This window comes from Pseudophryne corroboree, chromosome 1 (genome assembly GCF_028390025.1).
Source record: "Pseudophryne corroboree isolate aPseCor3 chromosome 1, aPseCor3.hap2, whole genome shotgun sequence".
Classification (NCBI taxonomy): Eukaryota; Metazoa; Chordata; class Amphibia; order Anura; family Myobatrachidae; genus Pseudophryne; species Pseudophryne corroboree.
This window is the reverse complement of record NC_086444.1, coordinates 569,508,229-569,528,572: the sequence shown is the minus strand read 5'-3', so window position 1 is coordinate 569,528,572 and position 20,344 is coordinate 569,508,229. Positions and strand designations below refer to the sequence as shown.

Here is a 20,344-nt window from a genome sequence, read left to right as displayed (position 1 = left end):
GGTCTGTGTCTAGGATCATGCCTAGGAGAGGCAGATGAGCTGTAAGAACCAACTGCGACTTTGGAATATATAGAATCCAGCCGTGTTGCCGTTACACTTCCAGAGAAAGTGATACGCTGTTCAGCAACTGCTCTCTTGATCTCGCTTTTATGAGATTGTCCAAGTGCGTGATAATAGTGACACCCTGCTTCCGCAGGAGCACCATCATTTCCGCCATTACCTTGGTGAATATTCTCAAGGCTGTGGAGAGACCAAATGGCAACGTCTGAAATTGGTAATAACAATCCCGTACCGCAATTCTGAGGTATGCCTGATGAGGTGGATAAATGGGGACATGAAGGTATGCATCCTTTATGTCCCGAGTCACCATAAAATCTCCCCCTTTCAGGCTTGCAATAACCGCTCTTAGCGATTCCATCTTGAACTTGAACCTTTTCAGGTATATGTTCAGGGATTTTAAATTCAATATGGGTCCGACCGAACCGTCTGGTTTCTGGTTTCGGGACTACAACATGGTCGAATAATAACCCCCTCCTTGTTGAAGGAGGGGAACCTTGACCACCACCTGGTGAAGATACAATTTGTGAATTGCAGTTAACACTGTTTCCCTCTCGTGGGGGGAAGCTGGCAGGGCCGTCAGTGAGGGGGCATCTTCTCAAAGTCCAGCTTGTATCCCTGAGACACAATATCTATTCCTCATGGATCTAACAGGGAGTGAACCCACTTGTGGCTGAACTTACGAAGCCGTGCCCCCACCGGGCCTAGCTCCGCCTGTGGAGCCCCAGCGACATGCGGTGGATCTTTGTAGAGGCCGGGGAGGACTTCTGTTCCTGGGAACTAGCTGTGTTGTGCAGCTTCTTCCCTCTGCCCCCGCCTCTGGCAAGAAAGGACGCACCTCGGACTTTCTTGTTTCTTTATCCGAAAGGCTGCATTTGATAATGTCGTGCTTTCCTAGGCTGTGCAGGAATATAAGGCAAAATATTAGAATTACCAGCTATAGCTGTGGAGACCAGGTCCGAGAACCCTTCTCCACACAATCCTCAGCCTTCCATATGCCTCTTAAGTCGGCATCATCTGTCCATTGCACATTCTACAGGACACGTCAAGCAGAAATCGACATAGCTTTGACTCTAGGACCCAGTATACTCATGTCTCTTTGGGCATGTTTTATATATATATACCTATCTCTTAAGACAGCATCTTTAATATATATATCTCTATCTATACACATATATATATCTATATGCATACTAGGGTCTCAATCTCTGCTGATAAGGTACCTGTCCACGCTGCCACAGTGCTATAAACCCATACCGACACAATCGCCGGTCTGAGTAGTGTACTAGAATGTGCACGCTATCTGCAGGATCCCTGAGAATAGCTAGTGCTACCTTCTGTGCCAACGTGACACCCTAGGGGAAGATTCCCATCACATCCTGGCCCTAGCGGGGAAAGGATACTGCCTGAGAATTTTTTTGTGGGAAGCTGCAGTCTCTTCTTATTAGCAAGCTCAGGAGAGCTCACTAAAATGCACCCAGCTCTGTCCGGGCACAGATTCTAACTGAGGTCTGGAGGAGGGGCATAGAGGGAGGAGCCAGTGCACACCAGTAGTACTAAATCTTTCTTAGAGTGCCCAGTCTCCTGCGGAGCCCGTCTATTCCCCATGGTCCTTACGGAGTCCCCAGCATCCACTACGGACTACGAGAAATAGATTTACCGGTGAGTTAAATTTTATTTTACCACTACATTTACATCAATGTACATACAATTACATATATGTGAACTATATTATTTACCTCAGAAAATGCATATAAAAACATTAGTTAACTTCATTATGCTTATAGTTATTTTTTATTAATATATTTGAACTACCTCAGTATAAGTGTTGTATAAACCCTTAATCAGGGTTACATAATGTTAGGAACGGAAAGGCTGAGATGGATACACAGTGGTTGTAGATTGTGTAAATGAGAGTGTGAGCAATGTGTGAAAGCAGTAGGGCTGCTACTTAATCAGACAGGTGGTTCAGTGTCCAGGCTGTGCAGGCTGCAGGCATTACTGGTAGTGGTATGGGTAACTCACTGTAGTCTGTTGTTTGCAGTTCTTTTGTGGATATGGGGGAGATAGCCTGCTGTCCCTCTGTTTCTCTCCTGTTCATCTCCGTATATCTCCAAAGATTATATCATACTTTGCACTAACATACTTCGCAACAAAAATGCTTGCAGCCTAAGATGCTTGCAGCCTTGATCTATACTAGTAAAATAACCATGCAGACATGGATACAGGGTTAATTGATAGCAGCACCCACCCTCTGAAAACTCCACCCACAACAAAAAGTTGCCTCAAGGTGTGAACAAACCACTATACCCCCCCTAATACACAGTGAGAACAGACTATAGTCTGGCCTAGAAATCACTAGTGAAAGATAAAATTGTCAATACCTAGCATAGTCATCTTCTGACTGAGATTTCCTGGCCTCTTGGAAGGAGCTGCGGCAGCCAGCCTACATGACCACATAGGTAATTCAGCTGGCCGATGATGTCAGAAGTGATCCGTGCTGCGCCCTTGGACACAGCACTGAATCACAAATAAATCCTCCTGCTGCATTACCATATTTGAGCATTGCTCCTGCTTACTTGCACCCTGTAACCAGATCTGAATCAGGGGCCTAACTCGGTAAGGATTGCATTTGCAAAGCTGTTTGCAATGCAAATGCAGAAGGAGGTGCATAGCACCTCGTTCCTGCATTTGCGATAGCAATACTATCAATGCAATTGCAGTGTGGGATGACCATCACAATGATCGGTCGCAATGTTCATTTGCGACGCCGTGCTGAGGCCAAGGAAGCTGTGTCTCACAACGCAGTCCTTTTACTCGCCACTCTTGGAAAACCGGGTGACATGCCTCCGCACCTGTCCCTCCTCCTGAACTGCTCTACCTGTCGATCAGGCAGAAGTGTTCACATTTCTACAATGGGAATATAGTGTGAGGTGAACTTTATTATTGATGCAATTTTTTACTGCTATTAGCTGATATGTGGCCAACATCAAATAATAGTCAATAATAATAATACACACTTTATAAAATTATTATTATTACCAGTTATTTATATAGTGCACACATATTCAGCAGCTCTTTATACATACAGTATATTTCTCCTTTCACATGAGTCCCTTCCCCAGTGGAGCTTACAATCTATAGTCAACATCACATATACACATGCATACACGCTAAATTCATGGGAGGAAACCGGATCACCAGGAAGAGATCATCAGTACCAGTCCTGCTCATATATTCATTAGCCGTTTCTCACCAGAAGGTTAGATACAATTTAGGCAGATAAAGCCGAAAACGTTGAAATAATGGTTGTAAAGATGTGGCTTTTTTTAAACTGTACGCTAGAGATCAGTATTCCTAAAGCCTCCATTCATTCTGGCTTATTACTGTAGGCGTTAACCCTTATTCCTGGATCCACAGCAGCATGTATTATAGGCCCTACACACTGGCCGATTTTCTGAAAGATATGAACGATCTCGTTCATAAATGAACGAGAACTCGTTCATATCTTTCAGTGTGGAGACTCCAGCGATGAACGATGCGCGGCCCCGCGCTCGTTCATCGCTGGTCTCCCGTCGGCTGTGCATGCAGGCCAATATGGACGATCTCGTCCATATTTGCCTGCACTTCAATGCAGCCGCGTGACGGGGGGAGTGAAGAAACTTCACTCCCCCCGTCACTGCCCCCCCGCCGCCGGGTCGCTCGTCGGCCGTCGGGCACCTCGGCGGCGCATCGGGAAATGTGTAGGGCCCCTTAGACTACCAGAGCCGAAAGATGTGACAGAAATGAACCCTGAAATGCAGATTAACTAGAGACTGAACCAGCAGGACCATGCACTCAGGATCTCCTTGGTGGTGATTTCCAGCTGTCAGTTACAATATCTGAGTCACAAGAGGTTATGCTGATAGAAATGTGCTGGCAGCCTTCTCCTGATTGCACCTATGATCGGTGCATGGCATACGGAGAGTTGTAGCAGTTTTCAATATGTTCACAGTTTCACACCCATAATCAGAGCCGCAAGACATATGTAGGCCGCACCAGACAGTGCTCAGAGGGCCTGATTCAGGTTTGTAAGTAAATCAAAAAAGCACACAACGGGCCAAAACCATGCTACACTACAGGTGCGGCAGATGTAACATTTGCAGAAGATTTACATTTGGGTGGGGTGTGTTCAAACTGAATTCTTAATTGCAGTGCAAATATAAAGCTGTCTAACATTTGTGGGCTACATGCAAAAGCAGACAGTATTTACCCTGCACAGAAACAATATAACCCACACATATCTAAATCATACTTGCCTACCTGCCCCTCTCCATGAGGGAGAAAATGCTCTGTTCCTGGACTTTGCTGGTAATGTATGATTGCCATCACCTGTGGTGAAACACCTTTCTTATCAATTACCTAGCTCACCACAGGTGATGGCAATCATACATTACCAGGAAAGTCCAGGAACAGAGCATTTTCTCCCTCATGGAGAGGGTCAGGTAGGCAAGTATGATCTAAATCTCTCTGCACGTTACATCTGCCCACATGCAGTGCAACATGGTTTTGCCCATTTGTGTGCTTTTTTGCTTTGCTTACAAACCTGAATCAGGCCCAGAGTCAGTGTCGGACAGGGGCATGTAGGGCCCACCGGGGGAATGCAGTGGTAGGGGCCCATGTTTAGGGGTGTGGACAGTCCATACTTGCCTACCCTCCCAGAATGGCCAGTAGGCTCCTGAAAATCGGGTGGCAATCCCGGCCCCCTGCTTTCCCTGCAGCCCCACCACGACCCTCCTCGGCCGCCCGCAGCAGAGAACAAGTGGGTGGTACGAGGGGGTCCGATGACGCGATTCGCGCTGAATCGCGTCATCGTAGCTCCGCCCCCGCTATACAGCGCCTCTTTTCTCGGTACTGAATAGTGGGGGCGGAGCCACGATTATGCAATCGTGATGCCACGCCCCCGGACTGTCCACTTCCCTGTTGGCCACGCCCCTGGACCACCCATCCTGCTGCTGGCCACGCCCCCATGCACCTACAACGCTGCCTCCTCCCGGAGGAGGGGGCAGCAAAGTAGGTAAGTGTGAGCCCGTCTGCTTAGAGGGTGTGGCCTGCCACCTCATTGGTTTGACTAACCATTAGAGGGTGCTACGTCTGGGCCCTGTCATAAATATATACAGTAAATTCAGCTACTGCATGCATGATAATGTACCAGATTAATAACAGATTAATAACAGCAATGCACTGTAGAAAATACACCATAGTCCAGTATAAGGTAACATATGTATAATGTATAATTCAAGTGCACAGTCTAGAACCTGACCCTTAGTGGGGCCCACCGGTGGTTTCCCCTGTACCCCTGTGGGCCTGTCCAAGCCTGGCCAGAGTACTGGGATGACAGTATTAACAGCAGTGCTACCAGCTGCCATACGAGCATTGCTTATTCTATGGTTACACATAGGTTGAGGACCCTGCTGCTGCCTCCACCAAGTCACTTTGCAGCTGTAGACAAGGAGAGGGTAGCAGTTTCTTGCTCGGCACTCACCCCCCTTGGAACTCTGTACCCAATCATGCTGTACAGTCCATCCCAGCTGCTCGCCTTGATAGGATGGACTGACTGTGCTGTCACAGTAGACAAAGCCAGACACTGCGAGATGGGGCAGAAAGACAGAGTGTGCTGTAATCCAGGGGCAAACGCAGCATTTCTAGAAGGGGTTTTCCAAAGGCAGTCCACAATCTTCCACTCTGCAGAACATTGGCGGAAAAGCAGGAGTCTGGGGAAGCAGTAGAAGAACCTCGTACCAACCCTGTACATTAATGTACACATTTTTTTTTTATATATACTGGATAGTGTATGGAATAAAGTATTAAAATGAAACACTATATGTGGTCTATAGTATAGGCTGTATCAAACATATATAACTAACATAAATAAAACTAGGTGCTTCATCGCGCCCTACGGGCGCTCTTCACACCGTCGCAAGGGGCTACGCCCCCTTAACCCTTACATGCCTATCTGGGGTTCAATATTTGTATTATATGGAGTATTACCTGCATTCCTTTGTTAGTGGTTAAATATTGCACAATGAAAGAGCGTGCGATGGTGAAGGAGGCGCAGCCCCTTGCGACGGCGTGAACAGCACCTGCAGGGCATGATGTACAGAATGTAGCGGGTGCGGGGGGGGGGGGCTGCGGATAGGGGAGGGTGTCTGTAGATGCTGCAGGTGGAGGGGTGGGCCAGGACAGGGGCGACAGGGCCAGGACAGATATGACAGGGACAGGATAGGGATGACAGGGCCAGGGTAGGGCCGGCAGGACCAGGACAGAGGTGACAGGGCCAGGATAGGGTTGACAGGGCAAGCACAGGGGTGACAGGGCAAGGCCAGGGGTGACAGGGCAAGGCCAGGGGTGACAGGGCCAGGATAGGGGTAACAGGGCCAGGATACGGGTGACAGGGCCAGGATAAGGGTGACAGGGCAAGGCCAGGGGTAACAGGGACATGACAGAACACAGGGCACGGGAGAGATTGGTATTAGGGACAGAACAGTGGTGACAGACAGATGTGTCTTACCGGAGTCACTGCTGCTGGCTGCTGTAGTTCCACTCCAACCTGTTGGGATCTGCTGCTGGTGGAGACTTGGCATGGCTGACTCTCTCAGGCTGGAGTCCTGTTTCCTCTGCCCATCCCCATCCCCCCCCCCCACTCCTCAGTCACATACCGCGACCTTGCGCGGCTGCCGGGCACTGTGGTAAGGGGAGACTGGGAGTGACTGGTTAGCCCCCAGGAGACGCTGCAGCTGGAGGGAGGAGGAGGTCGGAGCCTGCAAGCAGCGCGGACTTCTGCAGCGCTACCCGCCGGCTAAAGTGTGTGAAGGAGCTGGGTGCACCTCACTGCGGGTGGCAGCGCAGCAGCTAGCGGTGGGGTTGCCGGGGCTGGAGATAACAGAGGCAGTACGGAACCTGCACAGCATCAGGTGCCCCACAAAACTGCAGCTAAGAAGCGTGGAGTGTGCCAGAAAGTGATGCTCCTCCGCGCCAGAGAGACCCTGCTGAGTATGCTGATATGGGGGGGTCAAGCACACAGTGAGCCGGTGCCCGTCTGTCTGTACAGCATACCCCCTCACACACCCCCATACCTCCCAACTGTCCCGATTTTCGCGGGACAGTCCCATTTTGGGGGGTCTGTCCTGCTGTCCCACCAGCGGGCCGCAGTGTCCTGCGGTGTTGGGGGGGGGGGGACACAGTTGGGAAGCTCCTGTACTCGCTGTTCTGCTTAGCAGAGAAGCGGTGAATAGACTATTTAGTGGAGACAGAGGGAGAGGGGGCATCAGGAGGTATGGATTAAGGGGGGGGGGGTCCGGCACGGGCATGCCAGCAGCTCACAGAGCGCTGGGCATGCCCCCTCACTGACGAAAACGGGGCGTGGCTCACGATCGTGGGTGCCCCCGCGAAGCTACACCCCTTTTCATTGGGCACGCCCCTTTTCACCGTGCATGTGTCCCTCCTTCTGCCTGAAGAAAGCTGGGAGGTATGCACCCCTGCCTGTGCCATGCCCATACCATCTGCTTCTGCTCCTAGTCTATAGATTTGCCCAGATCTGTGACTCATTTGACTAACTCCGCCCAGTGTTGTGACTCCGCCCAGCGTTAGCAAATGAAGCACAAAGTCACAGATCTGGGCTATTATATAGGAGATGAGCGGTCAGAAAAAGTTATCACATAAAAAAATTAAAAAAAAATACACAAATATAATAGAACCAGTAGGAGTCTGCAGTTTTAAGCACATTCATCCACTTCATGTTAAGGCTCCTGTCTCTTCTCCCTGGCAGCTACTCTCTGGTCCAGTGCACTAATTGAGAGCTCAGAGCCACACTCACAGCAAACTTGGTGGAAGAAGCTGCTACCACTGGGCATGTGCAGCAGCTCTCCGCTGTCCCTTAAACTGCATGTTGTGGAGGCTGCTCTAATAATCAAATTATATGCTATTGGCTGCTGGCCAAGAGGAGGGTGTTTCCAGGAAACCAGAACGCCCCCTCCCCTGTCTTTACCTATGTAGTCTGGTACAACAGTATGCTCTCTGTCACCACTTAAAGTAACTGATTCTGACAGGCAAGCTTAAAACCTGGGGGAGGGTTGGCGTTAAAAATTCATGACCATGAGAGGGGGTGTCACTTCTGAAAATGTCAAAAGTAGCTATTGCAATGAGAGGGAACCTGGGAAGGCATTTTAAGAGTCTGAACAATAGGTTTGACGTGGATTTTCCTGTTAAATGTGAGTTACGAAATAAAAAAATTCAACAATAGAAATTGGACCTTTATGCTCAGCAGTTAATCAGTCTTTACAAGGGAATCCATCCAGGAGAATGGATCCTGGCAGTCGAAATACCGATGCCGGCATTTTAACATGGATCAAAATGCCAGCACTAGAATCCCGAGCGACCTTCGTCAGAAGTCCTCATTGGTAAGCTGCGTGGGCAGGGGGGGAGGGGTAGGTTTAGGCTGCACATGGAGGGATAGGGTTGGGCTACAGGGAAGGGAAGGTTGGGGGTTAGGCTGCGGGAAGGGGGGGTTAGGTGTAGGCACCCCTGTGAAGGGTAAGGGTTAGGCTGTAGGAAAGGAATGATTAGGTTCAGGCTACGGGAAGGTGGGATTAGGTTTAGGCACCACTGGGGAGGGTTAGGGTTAGGCTGTGGGAAGGGAGGGTTAGGGGGGAAAGGGGGGTGGGTAAACATACTTACACGACCCGTCTGGATTCTCTGCTTCGGGATGCGGTGTTGGACATTTGACTGCCATCATTCCATACACTAGAATATCGTATGTTTTTTTTTACAAGTCCCAAAACTAAATCACATCCTTGCAAAGCACAATAAAAAATTTCACAATGGTCAAAAAGGCTTTCTTAGAGGCAACAGTTTGTTTCAAGATTTGCAATTAAGAATATTTAGCTATCCAGAAACACTGTGATGCAATGCTGTGAAGTCATGGCTGGCAATTTGTTGGAGCAGCTACGAAGACACCACAAAGAGTTTACATTCTGATGAGTCAACAGGCACATCACAACTTTGCATCTGCTCTGGAATGATATTTGAAGATGACTGCTAAAGAGATGCTAAAAACCTTACCACTGAAGAAGAAAACTAGAGGAGAGGACATTATTAAGACATTCAAGAATCATACAAAAAATACACAGCTACCAAATTATAAACTTGTTTCCATAACCATTGATGGAGTACCTGCTATGACCGGCCGGACCAATGGGTTCATTGCCTTATGCAAACGTGATGATACATTTCCTGACTTCCTGAATTATCACTGCATAATTCATCAACAAGCAATGTGTGGTAAAAAGCTAACTATGACAGATGTCATGGATAGTGCACTTAAAATTCATGCAAGAAGTCTCAAGAGGCATCTCTTCTGGTCACAACAAGAATAATATTATTGCATATTGAGGTCCGATGGCTAAGTAGAGGTACATTCCTGCAAAGATATAGGGATCTATTGCCAGAAATGAAGGCGTTTCTAGTGTCCAGAGATGTGGAATACTGTACAAGCATTTGAAAGTTGAACAGTGGCTGCTAGATTTAGCTTGTATAACTGACGTTTAGAATGAACTAAGGGGCTAATTCAGGTTGAAAAATCATGTGAAGGTCGCAATGTTCATACTGGACTGCAATCATATCGATCTCAGTATTGCAGGAAGGAAGTGATATGCACTTCCTTCTGCATTTGCATTGCTAAGGATTGCATCTGCAAAGCCAGGGGCAAACGCAGGATTTTTACAGGGGGGTTTCCTACATAGATTTTATATATATATATATATATATATATATATATATATAACTGCTCAAAAAAATAAAGGGAACACTTAAACAACACAATGTAACTCCAAGTCAATCACACTTCTGTGAAAACAAACTGTCCACTTAGGAAGCAACACTGATTGACAATCAATTTCACATGCTGTTGTGCAAATGGAATAGACAGCAGGTGGAAATTATACCCCCATTAAAGGAGTTGTTCTGCAGGTGATGACCACAGACCACTTCTCAGCTCCTATGCTTTCTGGCTGATGTTTTGGTCACTTTTGAAAGCTGGCAGTGCTTTCACTCTAGAGGTAGCATGAGACGGAGTCTACAACCCACACAAGTGGCTCAGGTAGTGCAGCTCATCCAGGATGGCACATCAATGTGAGCTGTGGCAAGAAGGTTTGCTGTGTCTGTCAGCGTAGTGTCCAGAGCATGGAGGCGCTACCAGGAGACAGGCCAGTACATCAGGAAACGTGGAGGAGGCCGTAGGAGGGCAACAACCCAGCAGCAGGACCGCTACCTAGTGATGAGCACCGGAAATTTTTCGGGTTTTGTGTTTTGGTTTTGGGTTCGGTTCCGCGGCCGTGTTTTGGGTTCGAACGCGTTTGGCAAAACCTCACCGAATTTTTTTTGTCGGATTCGGGTGTGTTTTGGATTCGGGTGTTTTTTTCAAAAAACCCTAAAAAACAGCTTAAATCATAGAATTTGGGGGTCATTTTGATCCCAAAGTATTATTAACCTCAATAACCATAATTTCCACTCATTTTCAGTCTATTCTGAACACCTCACACCTCACAATATTATTTTTAGTCCTAAAATTTGCACCGAGGTCGCTGGATGGCTAAGCTAAGCAACCCAAGTGGCCGACACAAACACCTGGCCCATCTAGGAGTGGCACTGCAGTGTCACGCAGGATGGCCCTTCCAAAAAACACTCCCCAAACAGCACATGACGCAAAGAAAAAAAGAGGCGCAATGAGGTAGCTGTGTGAGTAAGCTAAGCGACCCTAGTGGCCGACACAAACACCTGGCCCATCTAGGAGTGGCACTGCAGTGTCACGCAGGATGGCCCTTCCAAAAAACACTCCCTAAACAGCACATGACGCAAAGAAAAAAAGAGGCGCAATGAGGTAGCTGTGTGAGTAAGCTAAGCAACCCTAGTGGCCGACACAAACACCTGGCCCATCTAGGAGTGGCACTGCAGTGTCACGCAGGATGGCCCTTCCAAAAAACACTCCCCAAACAGCACATGACGCAAAGAAAAAAAGAGGCGCAATGAGGTAGCTGTATATATATATATATATCACTACTGCAGCCGGACAGGTATATATTATATAATGACGGACCTGCTGGACACTGTCAGCTCAGCACTGCAGACTCCTAAAGTAAGCTACTAGTATCAAGAAGATAGAAAAAAAAAAAACACCACGGGTAGGTGGTATACAATTATGGATGGACGAGCGACTGCCGACACAGAGGTAGCTACAGCCGTGGACTACCGTACTGCGTCTGCTGCTAATATAGACTGGATGATAATGATATAAAAAAAAAATATATATATATCACTACTGCAGCCAGACAGGTATATATTATATAATGACGGACCTGCTGGACACTGTCAGCTCAGCACTGCAGACTCCTAAAGTAAGCTACTAGTATCAAGAAGATAGAAAAAAAAAAACACCACAGGTAGGTGGTATACAATTATGGATGGACGAGCGACTGCCGACACAGAGGTAGCTACAGCCGTGGACTACCGTACTGCGTCTGCTGCTAATATAGACTGGATGATAATGATATAAAAAATATATATATATATATATCACTACTGCAGCAGGACAGGTATATATTATATAATGACGGACCTGCTGGACACTGTCAGCTCAGCACTGCAGACTCCTAAAGTAAGCTACTAGTAGTATCAAGAAGATAGAAAAAAAAAAAACACCACAGGTAGGTGGTATACAATTATGGATGGACTAGCGACTGCCGACACAGAGGTAGCTACAGCCGTGGACTACCGTACTGCGTCTGCTGCTAATATAGACTGGATGATAATGATATAAAAAATATATATATATATCACTACTGCAGCCGGACAGGTATATATTATATAATGACGGACCTGCTGGACACTGTCAGCTCAGCACTGCAGACTCCTAAAGTAAGCTACTAGTATCAAGAAGATAGAAAGAAAAAAAAACACCACGGGTAGGTGGTATACAATTATGGATGGACGAGCGACTGCCGACACAGAGGTAGCTACAGCCGTGGACTACCGTACTGTGTCTGCTGCTAATATAGACTGGATGATAATGATATAAAAAATATATATATATCACTACTGCAGCCGGACAGGTATATATTATATAATGACGGACCTGCTGGACACTGTCAGCAGAATGCGTTTATAGAATAAAAACACCACACGACGAGTGTTTAACTTTTTCAGGCAGACAATCACAATATACTGGTGGTCAGTGGTCACTGGTCAGTCACACTGGCACTGGCAGTGGCACTCTGGCAGCAAAAGTGTGCACTGTTAAAATATGTACTCCTGCTATAACTGCTCCCCAGTCTCCCCAACAATTAAGCTGTGTGAGCAGTGAGCACTCAGCACAGTCAGATATACAGTATTACATAGATGATGCAGCACACTGAGGGCACACTGAGGCTAAGCACAGATATGGTATGTGACTGTGTCACACTGTGTATCGTTTTTTTTCAGGCAGAGAACGGATTAATTAAACTGGTGGTCACTGGTCACACTATCAGCAAGTAGTAGTGGTCACTGGTCAGTCACACTGGCACTGGCAGTGGCACTCTGGCAGCAAAAGTGTGCACTGTTAAAATATGTACTCCTGCTATAACTGCTCCCCAGTCTCCCCCACAATTAAGCTGTGTGAGCAGTGAGCACTCAGCACAGTCAGATATACAGTATTACATAGATGATGCAGCACACTGAGGGCACACTGAGGCTGAGCACAGATATGGTATGTGACTGTGTCACACTGTGTATCGTTATTTTTCAGGCAGAGAACGGATTAATTAAACTGGTGGTCACTGGTCACACTATCAGCAAGTAGTACTCCGTCCTAATATGCTCCCCAAAATTAGTAAATCAAGTGTCTCTAGACTCTCTACTCTACTCTAAACGGAGAGGACGCCAGCCACGTCCTCTCCCTATCAATCTCAATGCACGTGTGAAAATGGCGGCGACGCGCGGCTCCTTATATAGAATCCGAGTCTCGCAATAGAATACGAGCCTCGCGAGAATCCGACAGCGGGATGATGACGTTCGGGCGCGCTCGGGTTAGCCGAGCAAGGCGGGAAGATCCGAGTCTGCCTCGGACCCGTGTAAAAAGGCTGAAGTTCGGGGGGGTTCGGTTTCCGAGAAACCGAACCCGCTCATCTCTACCGCTACCTCCGCCTTTGTGCAAGGAGGAACAGGAGGAGCACTGCCAGAGCCCTGCAAAATGACCTCCAGCAAGCCACAAATGTGCATGTGTCTACTCAAACGATCAGAAACAGACTCCATGAGGGTGGTATGAGGGCCCGACGTCCACAGGTGGGGGTTGTGCTTACAGCCCAACACCGTGCAGGACGTTTGGCATTTGCCAGAGAACACCAAGATTGGCAAATTCGCCACTGGCACCCTGTGCTCTTCACAGATGAAAGCAGGTTCTCACTGAGCACATGTAACAGACGTGGCAGAGTCTGGAGACGCCAAGGAGAACGTTCTGCTGCCTGCAACATCCTCCAGCATGACCAGTTTGGCAGTGGGTCAGTAATGATGTGGGGTGGCATTTCTTTGGGGGGCCGCACAGCCCTCCATGTGCTCGCCAGAGGTAGCCTGACTGCCATTAGGTACCGAGATGAGATCCTCAGACCCCTTGTGAGACCATATGCTGGTGCGGTTGGCCCTGGGTTCCTCCTAATGCAAGACAATGCTAGACCTCATGTGGCTGGAGTGCGTCAGCAGTTCCTGCAAGACGAAGGCATTGATGCTATGGACTGGCCCACCCGTTCCCCAGACCTGAATCCAATTGAGCACATCTGGGACATCATGTCTCGCTCCATCCACCAACGCCACGTTGCACCACAGACTGTCCAGGAGTTGGCGGATGTTTTAGTCCAGGTCTGGGAGGAGATCCCTCAGGAGACCATCCGCCACCTCATCAGGAGCATGCCCAGGCATTGTAGGGAGGTCATACAGGCACGTGGAGGCCACACACACTACTGAGCCTCATTTTGACTTGTTTTAAGGACATTACATCAAAGTTGGATCAGCCTGTAGTGTGTTTTTCCACTTTAATTTTGAGTGTGACTCCAAATCCAGACCTCCATGGGTTGATTTCCATTGATAATTTTTGTGTGATTTTGTTGCCAGCACATTCAACTATGTAAAGAACAAGTATTTAATAAGAATATTTCATTCATTCAGATCTAGGATGTGTTGTTTAAGAGTTCCCTTTATTTTTTTGAGCAGTGTATATATGTATATATATATATATATATATATATATATATATACACAATGTGTATGTCCCACGATTCCAGACCAAGGAGTGCTGCCAGTGCTGTGTGTATATATATATATATATATATATATATATATATATATATATAAATTACACACACATATATACATACACACACACACACACACTCCCTTGTTAGCACCGACCTTTGCTTGTCAGGGTGCACTCCTATAATTGGATATGTAAAAAAAACAGGAGCTCACTGCACTTTTTTTTCACTGCACTTTTCTCGCAATATGCGCAAAAAGTTGTTCCGCGATAAATTACTGCATTTTCACAGACAATTAAAACCCCCCTAAATATGTTTTACAGACATGCTGCATTTATTGCTTGTAAGCTTGAAAGAGCAGAACCTTCTCCCCTCATGTGCCTTTCTTCTCTTACTTACACTACCTTATACTCAACACTCCAGGGACGTGCGGTGAGCTAAAAGGCTAAGGAGGCACTAGCTAGCACCAGAGCCAGATTTACACACAAAATATGAGCCAAAGGGTGCATCTGGTCATTACACACAGGTGCAGCAGTATAAACTCTTGGAAATTTGGTGAGTTTTGATCAGAGATGTGCAGAAAAGTTAGCCAGGTGGGGCACTGACTCACCTGCCATAGACTTTCGACTCAAGAGTTTTGGCAATAAAAATTATTAGAATAATGCAAAGAAGACATTTGAAACATAATTCTTTGTATTTTTCATATACTTTATACAGTCAAAACTCTGGCACAAACGTAAGTATGACAGGAAAGGCTCTGCCTCACCTGCCTCACCCCACTGCAATACTCCCTTTGATGCCACCTAACCCCTGGTTTTCTGTATATACCTGGTCTTTGTCCTATATTGTCTCAAACTGTAAGGGCTTTCTTTACTGGTTTGCTCATTTGTTTGTGGGCCCCACAGCAAACTCTTGAAGCCCCCCCCCCCCCCCCCCCCCCACAGCATTGTCATTACAAGACCCCTTAGGGGCGCAGGAGAGAGAGGGGAGTAACAGACAAGGAGGGTATCGGGGGGGGGGGGGAGATAGAAAGAGTGAGAGGATCAAGAAACAGGGTTTCATGAAAAAAGAGGCAATGAGAGAGAGAATATCAGGGAGAAAAAGAGAGAAGGGGGGGAGAGAGAGGGTGTCAGAGAGAGAAAGGCAGAAGGAGCAAAAGGGAGGGGTGCAAGCAGAAGTAGGAGCGAGAGTGCCAGCGAAGGAGGAAGGGAAAGAAAAAGAGAGGAGCATGAGAGAGTGATTGAGTTTCAGGGAGCGAAAGAGGGAGAAACAAGGAGGTGGGAAACAGGGAGAGGATGACGCCAGGGGGAGGGTGACAGCAGTGGGTGACGCCTGGGGGAGGGTGACGTCAGGGAGAGGGTCACAGCAATGGGTGTCTGGTTGAGGGTGATACTAGGGAGAGGGTAACAGCAGCAGCAGTGGGTGACAGTGAGAGTGTGACAGCGAGGAGGAGAAAGTGAGCCAGGGTGTACTGGGGGTCAGCATGGCTGCGCAGTATTTTTGTGCTCATTAGGTAGATAACAGAGAGGCAATGGCTTTAAAAGGCTTCCTTTGAGCTTTTGGCTAGAAAAGGCCTCAGTGGGTATGAGGTTTCACTGCCCACGTAGATGCTATTAGTTTCTGCATGTTGACCAGCTCAGAAGAAATGACATCTCGGCAAAGCATGTAGAGAAACACTGCAATGGCTGGAGTGATCATCTGCCAGTATTCACTGAGAGACCATCTGCCAGTATTCACTGAGAGACCTGTCTATAGCAGTCAGCCATAAAGCAATATCTGTGGGTGATAGATGCTGGAACTGCTTACACCTGCGACATATGAACTTCTCAAGACAGAGTTGAGCAGCTCACTGGTAGATGCCTGCTCCATCCAGGAATTTGTAGGTGGGCATACTTACTGGTTGATAGCAGAGTCCTTGGCAAGAGCATCATGTGAGGCATTGGAGAATTATGATAGCGAATCCTTCATACTGTCACTGATGAGGTGGGTAACGTTGGTTTCACTCTTTTTGCCTTGACTCCTTTTAGCCATAAATTGCCTAAAGTGCCAGATGAGTGAATATCTCTTGACAGGTCTTCCAGCCTTGCTGTTCTGTACAGCAGTGCCATGGGCCTCACTTGATAAGTCTTTGTCAGGCAGGCTCGCCTTGAGGCAGCACAGGAATGGAAAACCCTTCTACATTCCTATTCATGGCCCTGTTCTTTATGGCACCTGCAATCAAATCCGGATTTGGGCTGTAATCTGTGGTGGCTCTGACTGCAGAAATCAATTTGGTGGGCACGGTCTGTTTCCAGCACATTACAAATGAAGCTGCCTTTGTGTAAATTTGACAGCAGCTGAGTCCAGTAAGTAGCACTCAGAGGTTTTCCTTGCTTACACTGGGCATTGCATAGTTGAAAATACAACAAATTTAAAAAAAAAAGTTTCCTTTTAGCAATGGATCCATACCACTTTTCCTACTCTTTCTGTGTTTTAAGATAAAATCTATTTCTCTGTCTGTGGATGTAAAGTTGAGAAACTAGCCAGCCACTGGCTATTTCAAATGGGATTAAAGTAATAATGTAACAGAAACTGAAGGTGTACTGATTGAATATTGGACGTTTGTTGGATACATGCGATGTATGCTTAGAAATGTTCTTAATACATTTTGTGCCTATGCTTTTTACAGGTATGTAGTTTTCTTTTTTCATATAATCTATTATTAGTACAAACTCACCCTATAGTTGATTGTACAGTGGTTCACATGCTTGTATCTTTCTAATACCAAACATAATTCAGATGCTAACTATGTGGCAGTCGGCAGTTACCTAAAGAGAAACCATCTCACACTTAAAACACGGGCATTTCTAGAGCAGAGGAGGCCCGTGTGCAGGCTCCGTCTAGGCCCTCTCCTCTCTAGCCGGCAGCACTTAGCTCTGTGCACTAGGCTCCCTGGGAGACCCTAGCGCTATCCCAGAGTCTACAGCACATGTGCAGATCTCCGGAAAATGGCGCGGCGGCCATTATCCCAGTGATTTTTCTACTGCGCCTGCGAGAAACATCAGGAAAATGGTGCCACGCCATTTTCCCAGTGATTTCTGCAGCGCTGCTGCTGCACCATGGGACTCCAGAGGGTACGCATTAAAAATAATGGGTGCAGGGTGTGCGTTGTGGGCCCCCTGGACCCCAGGGTGCCCGTGTGCATCACACCTATTATTAATACACCAGAGACTTAAAACTATCACCCCCATATCTATCTAATTCACTAATTAATATTTATCTCATATCTATATATGTCATATTTGTCTGCCATCAATTTCTATGTATTAAAGCCAGATCTTGGGAAAGAAACTTTTGGAACCTTCTGGCTGTAGGGAAATATCCAAACATAGGGAAAGGTGCCATGTACTTAACTGCACTTTTTGGTTCACATGCCTTTGTGGGTGTATATTCAATTTCTTACACATGAAAATCATTAAATCAAAATACCATTCATCTCTTAGTGATGACCACCTTGATGTCTGCTTATGGTTAGGAATAAGTACCTTCTCACCTATTTAAAGCTTGCTGACGCTGTGTAGTGCAAGTCATCTCATCAATACCTTTTGCATTAAGTTTCAATGCATTGATACTGGTAGATCCCCACTAAGTAAGTGAACAGAAAGTATATCAGAATTGTTTACCCTCCCGGAATGGCCGGGAGGTTCCCCAAAAAATTAAGTGACCCTCCCAGTGCCCCAGAAAGGCAGGCAAGTGTCCCCAATCTGGTCAGCGCCCTCCTCCAGGGGGCCAATGATGCAATTCGCGCTGAATGACGTCATTGTAGCCCTGCCTCACACTTTACAGTGCCTGTTTCCTTGGCACTGTAGAGGGCGGGTGGAGCCACAATGACACATTCTCAGTGCTATGCCCCCAACATGCCCACATGGAAAGATAAGGTCATTGCAAAAATGGTCACATGGACTTTTAAAAGAAATGCCATTTGCAGCCAAGAAATCCTGGAAACCCTGCAAATCACGCTTAAGCCTCATTATGAATAAGACCCAGTATGTATGTCATTTTATTTAACGATATTACTAATTAAGCAATTTAAAGTTTTTAGGGTTAACATTGCACTGTGCTGTGGTTAGCACAATCTTTTCATTTGTATTATATGGTGCTTGTACTTTTTATAAACATGCTACTTTCTTCAATAAAAATATCAAAACACAAGAAAGTAGTTTTTTCTGCGTGAAACAGAACATAATCGAATTATATTAATATGCCATTCGCGATATAATAGTAATTGGACTTGGCTTTACTCTCCTTAAAGCAAAATGCTTATATAAACCATTGACTGATTTATGTGCTACAAAAATAACATTTGTAGACCATGGCAATTAGCAAATGTGCAACCAGGTATACAGAGGCAAAATTATTTTTATACTTTGATGGAAATGATAAAGATGTACAAAATCTTTTTATGAAACTCACTTGCAAGCCAGTTATTTTCTGAAAGTCATAAAAATATGTTGTGCTGGAGGCAAGTTTCAGCACAAGCACAAATGTTTAGATGATGATTCTTGAAGGTTTCATGGGAGAATTTTTATTCATGTATTGATTGGAATGCCGCAGATTGGGACTGCAATCAAGTGAAGGTGTTCAATATGTTTTCCACAATTTTGAGATACCTTGAAAAATCCTCAGAGAGCTGATTTATAAAGCTTGGTGAAAAAAATTGCCTGAGCATGGGGAAAATTTGCTGTAGGGCAAAAAGTAAGGATTTATCATTGTTGTTGCATCACATTTTATATCAGGCCAGTCCCTTGATGCACTACAAGTTTATCCATATTACCATTAGCAGTAACTATGTGTGTGACCGTATTCTAGTCGATGTGTGCAGTGCCTCATTAGAGCTGCCAGATCAGGGGAGCATCCAGCTTCTGGAAAACACACTCTGGCCCAGGTGCCTCTGTGAGACAGCCCAATCTCAGTAGTAGTACCAGGGAACATAGATACTTGGGTTCTGCCTCCTCATTAGAGCTGTGTCTGCATTTACACATATATACAAGTCTATCTCTGTGCATCATTTCCTGCAAACCAAAATCTTCCATGTCAGAACAGCAATTTAATACTATACAGTACATTCTGCTTCTCCATTAAAAAAAAAAAAAAATAGGATACTGAAACTAACATATAGGATTAAGGGACTAATTCAGAATTTTGCAGTGCTGACAAGGGACTCCGGAGAGATAAGTCTTATATATGGGTGCAGGCATATGCACCACACAGCCTGCACCCATTATAGATACCAGGGACGGTTTAAGAGAGTGCAGTTGACTCTGGTATTGTGCCAGACTCTACTGGGCATGTACAGGTATCTGGAAACATGTCGCCCTTCATGATCTACTGCGCTCGTGTAAATCACTGGGAATATGGCTGCCGGTTGATTTCTGCTGCAGTGCCGAGGTAAGTCATTAAACATGGTGTGCAGTGTGTGCCGTGTGGACCCCCCAGTGCACCCATTATAGATATGACAATGATAGATACACCCCTTGTTAGGAGGCGTATCATTTTTCACCTGCTTTAGAGAAAGGGAAATACATGCTGATGATGATGCTGCTGATGGCTTATCACGAAATAGACGCATATGCTGTCCGTACAAATCAGGACAAATCTAGAAATACTGTATATACAGTACATGTCTGTATATGTGTGGAAATAACACAAGCTTTGCTTGCATACACTAATAGGCCCACTGCCTTGTTTTGGTATAATATTCGTTAAACATATTTTAAATTGAATAGTACAGGGAAGGACGAGAAAAAAAAATAGCAAACATTTATTTTATCATGATTTTATACATTGCCTTTTTGTATTTGTAAACTTTTAAAATTTATAGGGATATCCATCATGTGTAAAATAGTAGAGCATGGGCATCATTTACAGTAAATTACAATTTTGCAACCTGCACATATGAGTAAAATTACAGCAGCAAAACTGTATTTGAGTTC

The 20,344-nt window shown here is 46.1% G+C and overlaps 1 protein-coding gene across 1 annotated transcript in view; it reads right to left on the bottom strand.

Annotated features, from left to right (window-relative positions):
• Positions 1 to 20,344, bottom strand: part of LOC134921064 (uncharacterized) — a 125,286-nt gene that overhangs the window by 33,266 nt on the left and 71,676 nt on the right. The gene's annotated exons all lie outside the window — the stretch shown is intronic.